The sequence below is a fragment of the Typha latifolia genome, chromosome 1, assembly GCF_019914945.1.
Source record: "Typha latifolia isolate L0001 chromosome 1, TyphaL0001v2, whole genome shotgun sequence".
Classification (NCBI taxonomy): Eukaryota; Viridiplantae; Streptophyta; class Magnoliopsida; order Poales; family Typhaceae; genus Typha; species Typha latifolia.
In genome coordinates, this window is record NC_133086.1 from 13,227,440 (window position 1) to 13,237,088 (window position 9,649).

The 9,649-nt window shown below is 34.6% G+C and overlaps 1 long non-coding RNA gene and 2 other non-coding genes across 3 annotated transcripts; all 3 read right to left on the reverse strand.

Moving 5' to 3' along the window:
- Nucleotides 1–3,480: 3,480 nt before the first annotated feature.
- LOC140795185 (uncharacterized) lies at nt 3,481–4,184 on the reverse strand. The gene is made up of 2 exons (XR_012110258.1): nt 4,133–4,184; nt 3,481–4,055 (listed from the first exon to the last, which is right to left on the reverse strand). It is a non-coding gene; the product is annotated as an uncharacterized lncRNA (long non-coding RNA).
- On the reverse strand, nt 3,537–3,682 carry LOC140780819 (small nucleolar RNA snoR136). The gene has a single exon (XR_012107581.1). It is a non-coding gene; the product is annotated as a small nucleolar RNA snoR136 (small nucleolar RNA).
- LOC140780806 (small nucleolar RNA SNORD25) lies at nt 3,794–3,878 on the reverse strand. Its single transcript, XR_012107569.1, has one exon. It is a non-coding gene; the product is annotated as a small nucleolar RNA SNORD25 (small nucleolar RNA).
- Nucleotides 4,185–9,649: the final 5,465 nt, after the last annotated feature.

Below are 9,649 nucleotides of genomic sequence, written 5' to 3' on the forward strand. Positions count from 1 at the left end.
GTCAGAGTTCATTGATCGCTTCCCTAATTTCAAACCTTAAGGATAAGGTTGCGGAAACGTGGTGGATTAATACAATTCGAACTGCACCGATGTCATCTCGAGCATGGATACACTTTAGGGGTGTCTTTTATTCTTGTTTTAGTTTTTAATTCATAGAGAAATAAGTTTTTTGTATGTCGCATTCGAACGCGGGTGGAGTGCGTTCGAACACGCTTGTAAACGCCTACATCAGGTTCACACATACAGAGAGTGTGAAATGTGCGTTCGAACGTGCCTGCGAACGCCTGCATCGCGTTCGCACATATAGAGAACGCAAAATGTACGAATGCGGTCGGCGAAAATCTATTATTTTAGGGTTAATAATTGTCATTTTTGAATTGTTTGGTTAGCATGTAAAGGTATGGCTCGAAAGTAATTTCGAGCCAAGCCTAAGTGGCGTTTACACCCCTAAGCAAGGCATAGTAATCCTCATATCCGGAGGTACTAAAACATCGATAAATTTCAGTGCTAAAATTTTCTTGTGTTCACCTCGTTTTATCGATATAATTATCGATAGTGTCTTGGAGCAGCAACCCCTAATGTCTTGGAGCATCGTCCAGAGGCTAGGAGGCATCAAGCATATAACGTCTTGGAGCATCGTCCAGAGGCTAGGAGGCATCAAGAATATCCTCCAAGACCTAGCTAGGAGGCATCAAGAATATCCTCCAAGACCTCCAAGATTATCGATAGTGTCTTGGAGCAGCAAGCCCTCATGTCTTGGAGGTATATCGATAGTGTCTCGTTGAGGATTTGGGATCGTTCATTGGGTAGAGCTCTCCAAGTTTAACCTTTCAAGCCCCTCCAACAAACGAATTCTGCCTCACTCATCCGCCTCAAGTACATGGTATTCTCATCAATGCTTACGATAAGGTTGAGGATGAGATGTTTGAGATCAGGGATCTAGACCGTTAGCGCTTCGATAGATGGTGACGGAATCACTTTCTCGCATCACGTATCAACCTTGGTGGAGGTGTGTCCACTCAAATTCTTTGAGGAGTTTCTCCTATGTGGTCCTCTTCTTCCTTTCTTTCGGCCATGGATCTTGTTGTGGACATAAATTAAAGTGTTTCTCTCATGAAGCTTGCTCAGCTGCATATTAGTTCTATTATGGCCTGCCAAAACTGTGGGCTTTTGAATTTCCCCTCTTCTACAATTGCACTTTTGCTTATCAACTGTAGGATTTAGCCCTAGCTAGATTTAACTTAGAGGCTTGTTGTCACATAGTTATTCTTCGCCCACTAATAAGAAAATATTCTTCCTAGCCTTAGTTGAGACGATTCACTAGTTATTCTAGTGCGCAATGACTGCATTTTCAATAATCTTAAGGATTTCCCCGCTAAGATTTGGAATCGAAGTTCACTTAGAGAATCTCCAACCGGGCTCCAAAACTCCAAATTTGGAGCCCGGTGGAACTCCAACCGGGCTCTATATGGGGCTCCAAATTTGGAGCCATGAATAGTGGGGGCTCCACCATGAAAATGGAGCCGGGCTCCATTTGTCATATCAACTTTTTGAAAATACCAAAATTGCCCAATAAGTGTTATATTCAATAATTTTAATTCCATTTGTATTCTTTGTTAAATAATTTAGTTAGTTAAGCTAAGTATATAATTAGTTTTACTAATCGGTTTTTAACAAAAATAATACCATTGGAAAGGTCTCGTCGAGACCTTTAAAATGAGTCTAATATTAAATTACTTTTGAGTTAATTTTAATTTTAATTTTTTTATTATTTATAAAAATGAGTCTAATATTAAATTTTTTTTGAGTTAATTTAAATTTAAATTTTTTTATTATTTATAAAAATGAGTCTAATAAATTATGTATCCTAAAATATAATTACTCAAAATTATATTCAATAAATGATGATGGTTAAATTAGAAAATTAAAAAAAAAGTTAGAGCTACAAGCTATACAATTGAATATTGATCGTGATCGCGAGGACATAGAGATCTTAATTGATTTAAATAAAATTATAGATCCAAATGAACGTGCTTTCTTTCAAAGAAAAAGATAAGAAATTTGTAGAAGAATCAATATTTATTTTCAAGTCAGAGGTTCATCGCAAGAAGGTGGACACAGTCAAGAAAGAGAAGGTGAATTAGAACCGATGGCTACGGAACCAAAACCGGTGGCTACGGAGATGACTTACCAGAATATTAAACATATATTTGTTTTTATTATGTTTAGTTAATTTCTACTTATTTTAGGTAATATAATTTTGATATTTTTAGTTAATGACATGTAATGCTTATTTTGATATTTATTTTGTGTAATATAATTTCGATGCATTTAATTAAAAAATTAGTAATTTAAAATTACTTCTAAAATTATTGAATAATAATCTTATGTTAAAGATCTCGATGTGAATTTTCTAACCATATATTTTTTAATAAAAAATAATAATGCTAAGATGATCTATTAAGCAATTTAAATTAACTAATATAATAAAATATATTATATTATTTTATAATATATATGGAGCCCGGTGCACTGCATACCAACCGGGTCCTCCAAAGCTCAACCATCCTAATATTTTTGGTCAGCATCCCTATCCAAGTGGATCAAAGTAAAAACTGACCAGTGAAGGTGCTGGGTTTATCGCCTAGTGGCCTAATAAAACCCATGTGTAAGAAATTTATGTCCATCCTTGAAGCTTATGCTTATGTCCATCTTTGAAGCTTAAGCATGAGCGGTTAGGGAAGCTTGATGAAATTTTTTGATCTTTTACAATCTCTCTAAATTTAAATTTTGCATGTTTCTGTGGAGTGTGGAGCCAATTGGTTAGCAAACAAACATGAAACTTTTTCAAGTTCGGTTTTTGACCACTGTCTTATGCGGCGCGCAAGGAATCGCTCCTAATTATTCTATTCTATTCCTTTTCTTTAAACAAAAAAATATAAACCTGTTGTAATCCCAAAATTTCTAAGAATAAAATATTTGGAGCAATCTCGACCTTTACTCAACTCAACCTCATTTGAAATTCTTAAAAAGATATATTAATTTTTTAAATGAATTCCATTATATTAAACTCATGCATAAACTCCTCTTGAATTCCATTATATTAATATGATTTGAGGAAACTATGTACTGTTTTAGTTATTAAGACAAAGATATCAATGTACGAAATTCTCATGAACACTTCGTTCGCCGTTCCGCAACTCAATCGAAAATAAAGTCTCTTCCAAATATTATGTCAAATGAATTTTTAAATTTTAAATACGTCACTGTATTTAAAAAACGCGACTAAAACATCAATTTCAATGCACATCTAATCTTATATTTAAATTTTAAAATAAGTTGTGACCAAAATACAACATAACGGAGTGATTAGTGCGACCCACTTTTCCAAATTTTACAGAAAATTCGTAAACCCAAAAGGAAAAAGAAACGCCATTAATTCACTCGGCAATCATATATTAGAAACTGAAATCATTTACGTTAAAAACAAATAAGGAATAAATGAGAACTCTGATATTGCTTACAAACTAGTACATAAATGTAGTTCCCCAACGTCCAAATACTACAAAGAGTACCAGCACTGGATAGCGAGGGGAACCACCGTCCGCTTTTTCTTGCTTCACTTATCAATGGCTCAAAACGTAACGAATTTAGAAGAGCCAAATCAAAATAATGAAGCATTACAACTAATAGTCAGTAAACAACAAATGTTATAAATCATTTGGTATAATGCCACCAACAAATAAAGAAATGAATTTACCCAAGTGAACTGAGATAAATGGTACAAGAAACAAACAACTCAGTCCCTTAGATGTTCTTTGATTATGCGATCATGTCCGCACTAATCATTACAGGTCTGTAGGATCATCATCGTTGTCCATGAGACATTGAGACCAACTAACTACAAAACAATTGTAATCGATCTCCCTTTCCTCTGCAGATATGCATGCCTATGATGACAATCCACAACGGCGAGTATAAGAGAGAATAACGATCGACAAAAACTAATCTTAGTATAGCTTCAAGGGAACGAGTCGATCGGGCAAGAGATAAGCCTGTCGACCAGATTAAGAAGCATATTCAGAGATTAGTGAAAAGAAAACAGAAAAAAGTGGAAAAAGAATTAAACTACCTCCGCTATCAGGATGGGGCGGGGTGAGGGAGGGAGAGAGCGGAGGGAGGCTGAGTAGATCATCAAGGGGGATAGGAGTTATATAGGCGGGAGACTGATAGTTAGTGACGGCTCAGATACGAGAGCGTACCATTCAACGGTTGAGATTATGACATTGCACTTGGAAACCCTAATTTCTTGTTGGGTATTGAGAACTGGGCCTAAATGGACTGAGAATAGGGCTGAGTAGGTCGGGCTCTGCCGTTTCGTACGTGCATTGTGTATAAATTGCTGATTTGTGTAAATATCAAAGAACAATCCAACCTTTACAAATATTCTTTAAAAAAAATAACTTATTAACCCTTAATTTTTTTTCTCTCTCCATATAACAATAATCATAAAACAAAGCGTTAATTATGTTTTGACCCCGTCGACGATCATTTTGTATTATTTTCACCCTCTCCAAAAAAAATAATAATGGACACATATCTTTCTTGAATTATCTAATTGTATAACTAAACCTCTATTTCTGCATCTATTTAACAAACCAACTCTACTCATTTTTAAAAAATTAAATATAAATAATAAAAAATTAAGATATAGCACCCATCTTTCATAAATTAATGCACTGCAGATTGACAAAATATATTAAAGAAATTTGCACCGTTTTCTTAACAACAAAAAATTAAAGAATAACACAATATCATATCTCAAATTAATATATCTACATCTATTTAACAAAATGAATATATTCATCTTCTAAAAATTTGCATTAATTTCTACAAGAAAATACTAAAATCATCACTGAGTATATTGCAACATAAATCATCACTAACATAAAACGATAAATCATAACAACACAACAGCATAACCTAACTGTAATAACAATAAATCATCGTTGAGTATATTACACCATAAATACTATAATGATACCCCAATTATACATTATAGTTTTATAACTTCTCACTACTGCCTTCTTTATGCACCAACCTATTATGGACAATCTCAATAGCTATCTTTGTTATGGAATGAGCCTCAGCTACCCGATCAAGTTCGGATGGAGGAAAACAGTCCACGCAGTCGGAGGAAAATATTCGTAAAATATTCTTCCATAGTCAAAAAATTATAAAACTAGATAGATTCGTTCATTATCTTCCTAATCTATGTTTTTGATATTCATGCCCTTCGCAGATTCTGACTTCAACTAGGGCAAAAATGGGCAAAGTTTCGGTGGAGGTGGAGATAAACAACAATCTCTATTATGGACCAGATATGGACCGATCAGAATGTAATAAAATTATGAAAATTTAGGTGGTTGTAGCCTCACGAGATAGGATTTAATAGCTTAACTCTAGTTTCATGACAATTGGAGATCTAGATAAAAAGATATAATTAAAATAGTGGAGCAAGGTCAGAATGGGGCAAAATGGTAAATATCTGACGTTGCGGTGGTCGTCGGAGGGTGACAGACGGCCGTTCAGTAAAATAGCTGCTGGAGGTGATGGTAGCTATGGGTTGGAGGTAGAATTTGGGTTTCTAATTTAGATATACTCCTAGGAAAATAAAGACAATCTAATGGCTATGATAAAAATGGTAAATACGAGAGTAAGAAAAACTAAACTCAATTAATTCTCAATGCTTGGATGCTTGGATGAATAAAGCCTAGCCCCTCTATATATAGAGGTCGGGTATAATAAATCCTACTCAAACTTAGCCCTAAAAGCTTATACGACTCAAACTGGGACTTGTCTCAAAGACTTACATGACTTAATTAAACTTACCTTATAGGTTTACATGACTTAATTGAACTTGTCTTAGTGGCTTATATAGCTTAACTAGGCTTGCCGTAAGGGTTTCTTGTAACAACCTATCTTAAAAAAAATAAAAAATATTGCATGGCACGACGTGGCCGGCCATAGGGCTAGCGTGGGCTGGGAGTGCCACACACTCCCAATCGCTGGCCCGGCCAACCAGGCCGGGCCAGCTAACTCTAGTGGGTCCGCCGGTGCCGCAGTTGCAACACCAACGTCCCCACCACCTTTCTCTTCCCCTTTATAAATCTCTCTCTCCCCCCCTCTCTCCCTCCCTTTCTCTCTCTCTCTCGATCACCCTCTCACTCTACTCTCTCTCACTCTCTTTCTCTCCTCATTGTCGGCTCTAGCCCGCTACCACAACCCCTGGAACCGCCACGTTGGTGAGCTCTCTCTCTTTCTCTCTCTTCTTCTCTTTTCTTTTCTCTCTCTCTTTCTTCCTCCTTAACTCGGGTTCGCTAGAGCCGAGCCGCCGATGAGAGGCCGGCCGCTAGCTGGCTAGCAGCGGCCGGTGCCCTCCCTGTCGACCCGAGTCTGCGCCCTCCTCCCTTCTCCTTCTTCTTCTTCTTCTTCTTCTTCTTCTTCTTCTTCTTCTTTTTTTCTTTCTTTCTTTCTCTTCTTCTTCTTCCTTTCTTCTTCTTCTCCATTCTCAATCCCTCCTCCTCTTGCTGCAATAGTGCTGGGTTCGGCCTAGCACTGTAGCAGACAGGATTAATATTTTTTATAATTATTTTCTAACATTAGGTAAATTAGTCTATTTAGATAATTAATTATTTTGATAATTTATACTCACTAATATAAATTTACTAAGTATTTTAGTATAATAATTTATTAATTACAATTATAAATAGTGCCTATAAATTTATTAATTTATTAATTACAATTATAATTTATTTATTAGTTTAATATACGTAGTCTTATTGATAATAATCTTATATTTATATTTAATTTATATTTTATATGACTAATTTTAGTATATTATTATTGTCTAATAGTTTGTATAAAATGGAATACTAGACTTGCATATTATTTTTGTATAATAGGATAATGATTATTTTGCGTATAATTTATGATTAGGTAAATAAGAGTAAGTATTACAAAATAATTATTAATAATATTATTTATAATTATATTTTTATTAAATCACATATATATAGTCGTCTTTGGTTATTTATAGAAAGGAGATAAATTACTATATACTTATTACTTATTTTATAATTAGCAAACTAGGATTCTTATTAAATAAATATAAATTATAGTAATAGCATATTAATATTATCACAATTAAATTTATCCTATGAATCTAATCAATTTTAAACCTAATAAAATATTATATTTTAGTCGAACGGATTATAATCGAATAAACAACTAAATTTATGTTACTTAAACATTTTCATATTCTGAACCCCTTTATTTGAGACCCTGGGGATCTCACTAGTGATGAGTGGCGGTTGATTGATGGACCTGAGGGATACATGTGTTGAGTCTTCTAATAAGATGTGAGTAGTCTTATCCCGTAGATGCCTGTTTCAAATTATAATATATTATATATTATGTACATGCATATTTTAGCCTCCAGCATGATTATATGACTTTATATAGAGATAATTTTCCGTTAAGCATATGTTATCATGCATTTGAATAGGCTGATCTAGGATATGAGTACATTGGTGATATATAGAGATGATTGGAGATGATTATATTGTTATGATTTTATACCGAGATGATCTCTAGTATAAATGTGAATGTGATAGACTAGCAGGAGTATGCATGTATTAGATACATGATTGGAATCTGCATTACATCATTTTTCTCTTGGCTTCTTTACCACCTAAATTCCTGAGTTGCATGATCTGTTGGAGTACTGAATATATACATATGATCTATCATGTATAGGAAATCATAAATATATATATATATATGTGATATGATATGATGGCCGGAATGGTATCTGGTCCGGACTGGTACTGGACATACTCTTAGCATATGGCAGAGTATGGTGATGACTGATGGTTGTCTCTTAGCGTATGACAGGGTACAACTATTATTGATATACCCTTAGCGTATGACAGGGTATGATTATTTTCTTCTAAGATACCCTTAGTGTATAGCAGGGTATGATTTATCTCTAAAGATATTCTTAGCGTATGATAGGGTATGTTCTGAGCTTGTGGCATGATGTGTATCGAGTTTGGGGCCGGGTACCATAGTCTAGCATGATGGATGATATTCAGAGTTGAGATTGATGATTGTGAAAGTGAAAGATATGTGGATTATATCTGGCTCTGATATATATGATTATCTAGTAGTTAGCATGCACCATGCATCATCATTAATGTGACTAGTATTATTGGATCATGATTGTTATACATTGTATGTTGTTATATTCGATGATGTTATATTGTAATTTTATCATGAGATATATTTTTGGTTGAGGATATAATATGCTCATTCATGAGAATTGATTCCATTTATATATATGTCATTGAGGATATATATATACATACTCATACATAGCATCATGCTGCTTTCTAATTCATATTATTCAATACATGATTTACTCTTTGTTTGGCATCCCTAATTCGGGGTAAGGTCTATTCACTGAGCTTTTTGCTCATAACTCTCTCTTTGTTTCTTTTCTAACTCCTTAGATATTATGATACATGATAGCAACTTGAGATACCCTTAGGAGATATTTTAGAGCAAAGATGAGGTGAGCTATAGACGTGAGATGATATAGAAGATAGTTTAACCAGATATTAAGTTGTACCATAATTTGATATTTATACTTCATTGTATAGACGATGATTTGTATAATACATGTCAAATTATAGTGTACTCGTATATCAGTTGTTTAGTTGTATCTTGATGGTTTGTTATGGTCTGTTGGGTCCTACTAGATTATATATGGTCTAGTGTTATTATTGTGGACTTGGATATTCATATGTTAACAGGTTTATTTGGTTGATAGTATGATTTATTTGGTGTTAGATTATATGTGCATAGGAGTATATATGTGCATGACGGGCCTCGCCCATCCTGTCGGCGTGAGCCGCGCGTGCCATGTGGGCGCGTGGGCGTGCACGTGCCCGTGCCGGGCGAGAGCATTATATTTATATTAAAGATAAACATGACCTAGAAATAAACATGACTTAGCTAAATCAGCATTCTTTATCCTTCTCAAAATATTTCTTCATTATGCCATAGATAGAGTTCTAATCTGGAGAAACCTTAAATACAAAAGTTGTAGATTAGGACGTCTTCAATCTTCTTCAAGTACTTTCATAATATTCTATCAACTGATGAATATCTGCAGAATATTTTTCTGAAACTACGCATAAGTTAACGAACTTAGCTATTTATATAAACTCTAACATACTTAGACTCTAACTAAACTATATAAGCAGAATAAATAAGATAAGTTGACTCGATTCATCGAGCCCAATGTCCCTATGATGTGATCCCATCTGACCCGGATCACATTAATTTCTTCATCTAAAACCTCCTTTCGTTCAGCAACATCATCTGCATCCACATCATCTACCACCATCACCGTTACCATTGGTCGAGCACATTTGTGTCCGGCGTGTATCTTTCATCACAATAAAAAAAGCCCCTTTGCTCTTCTATCTTCCACTTGAGCTTGTGTGAGTCATTGAATAAGATCTCTCGAAGGTACCCTAATCTTTGAAATTGACCATGGAAGGGGGCAAACACCTGCTGTACG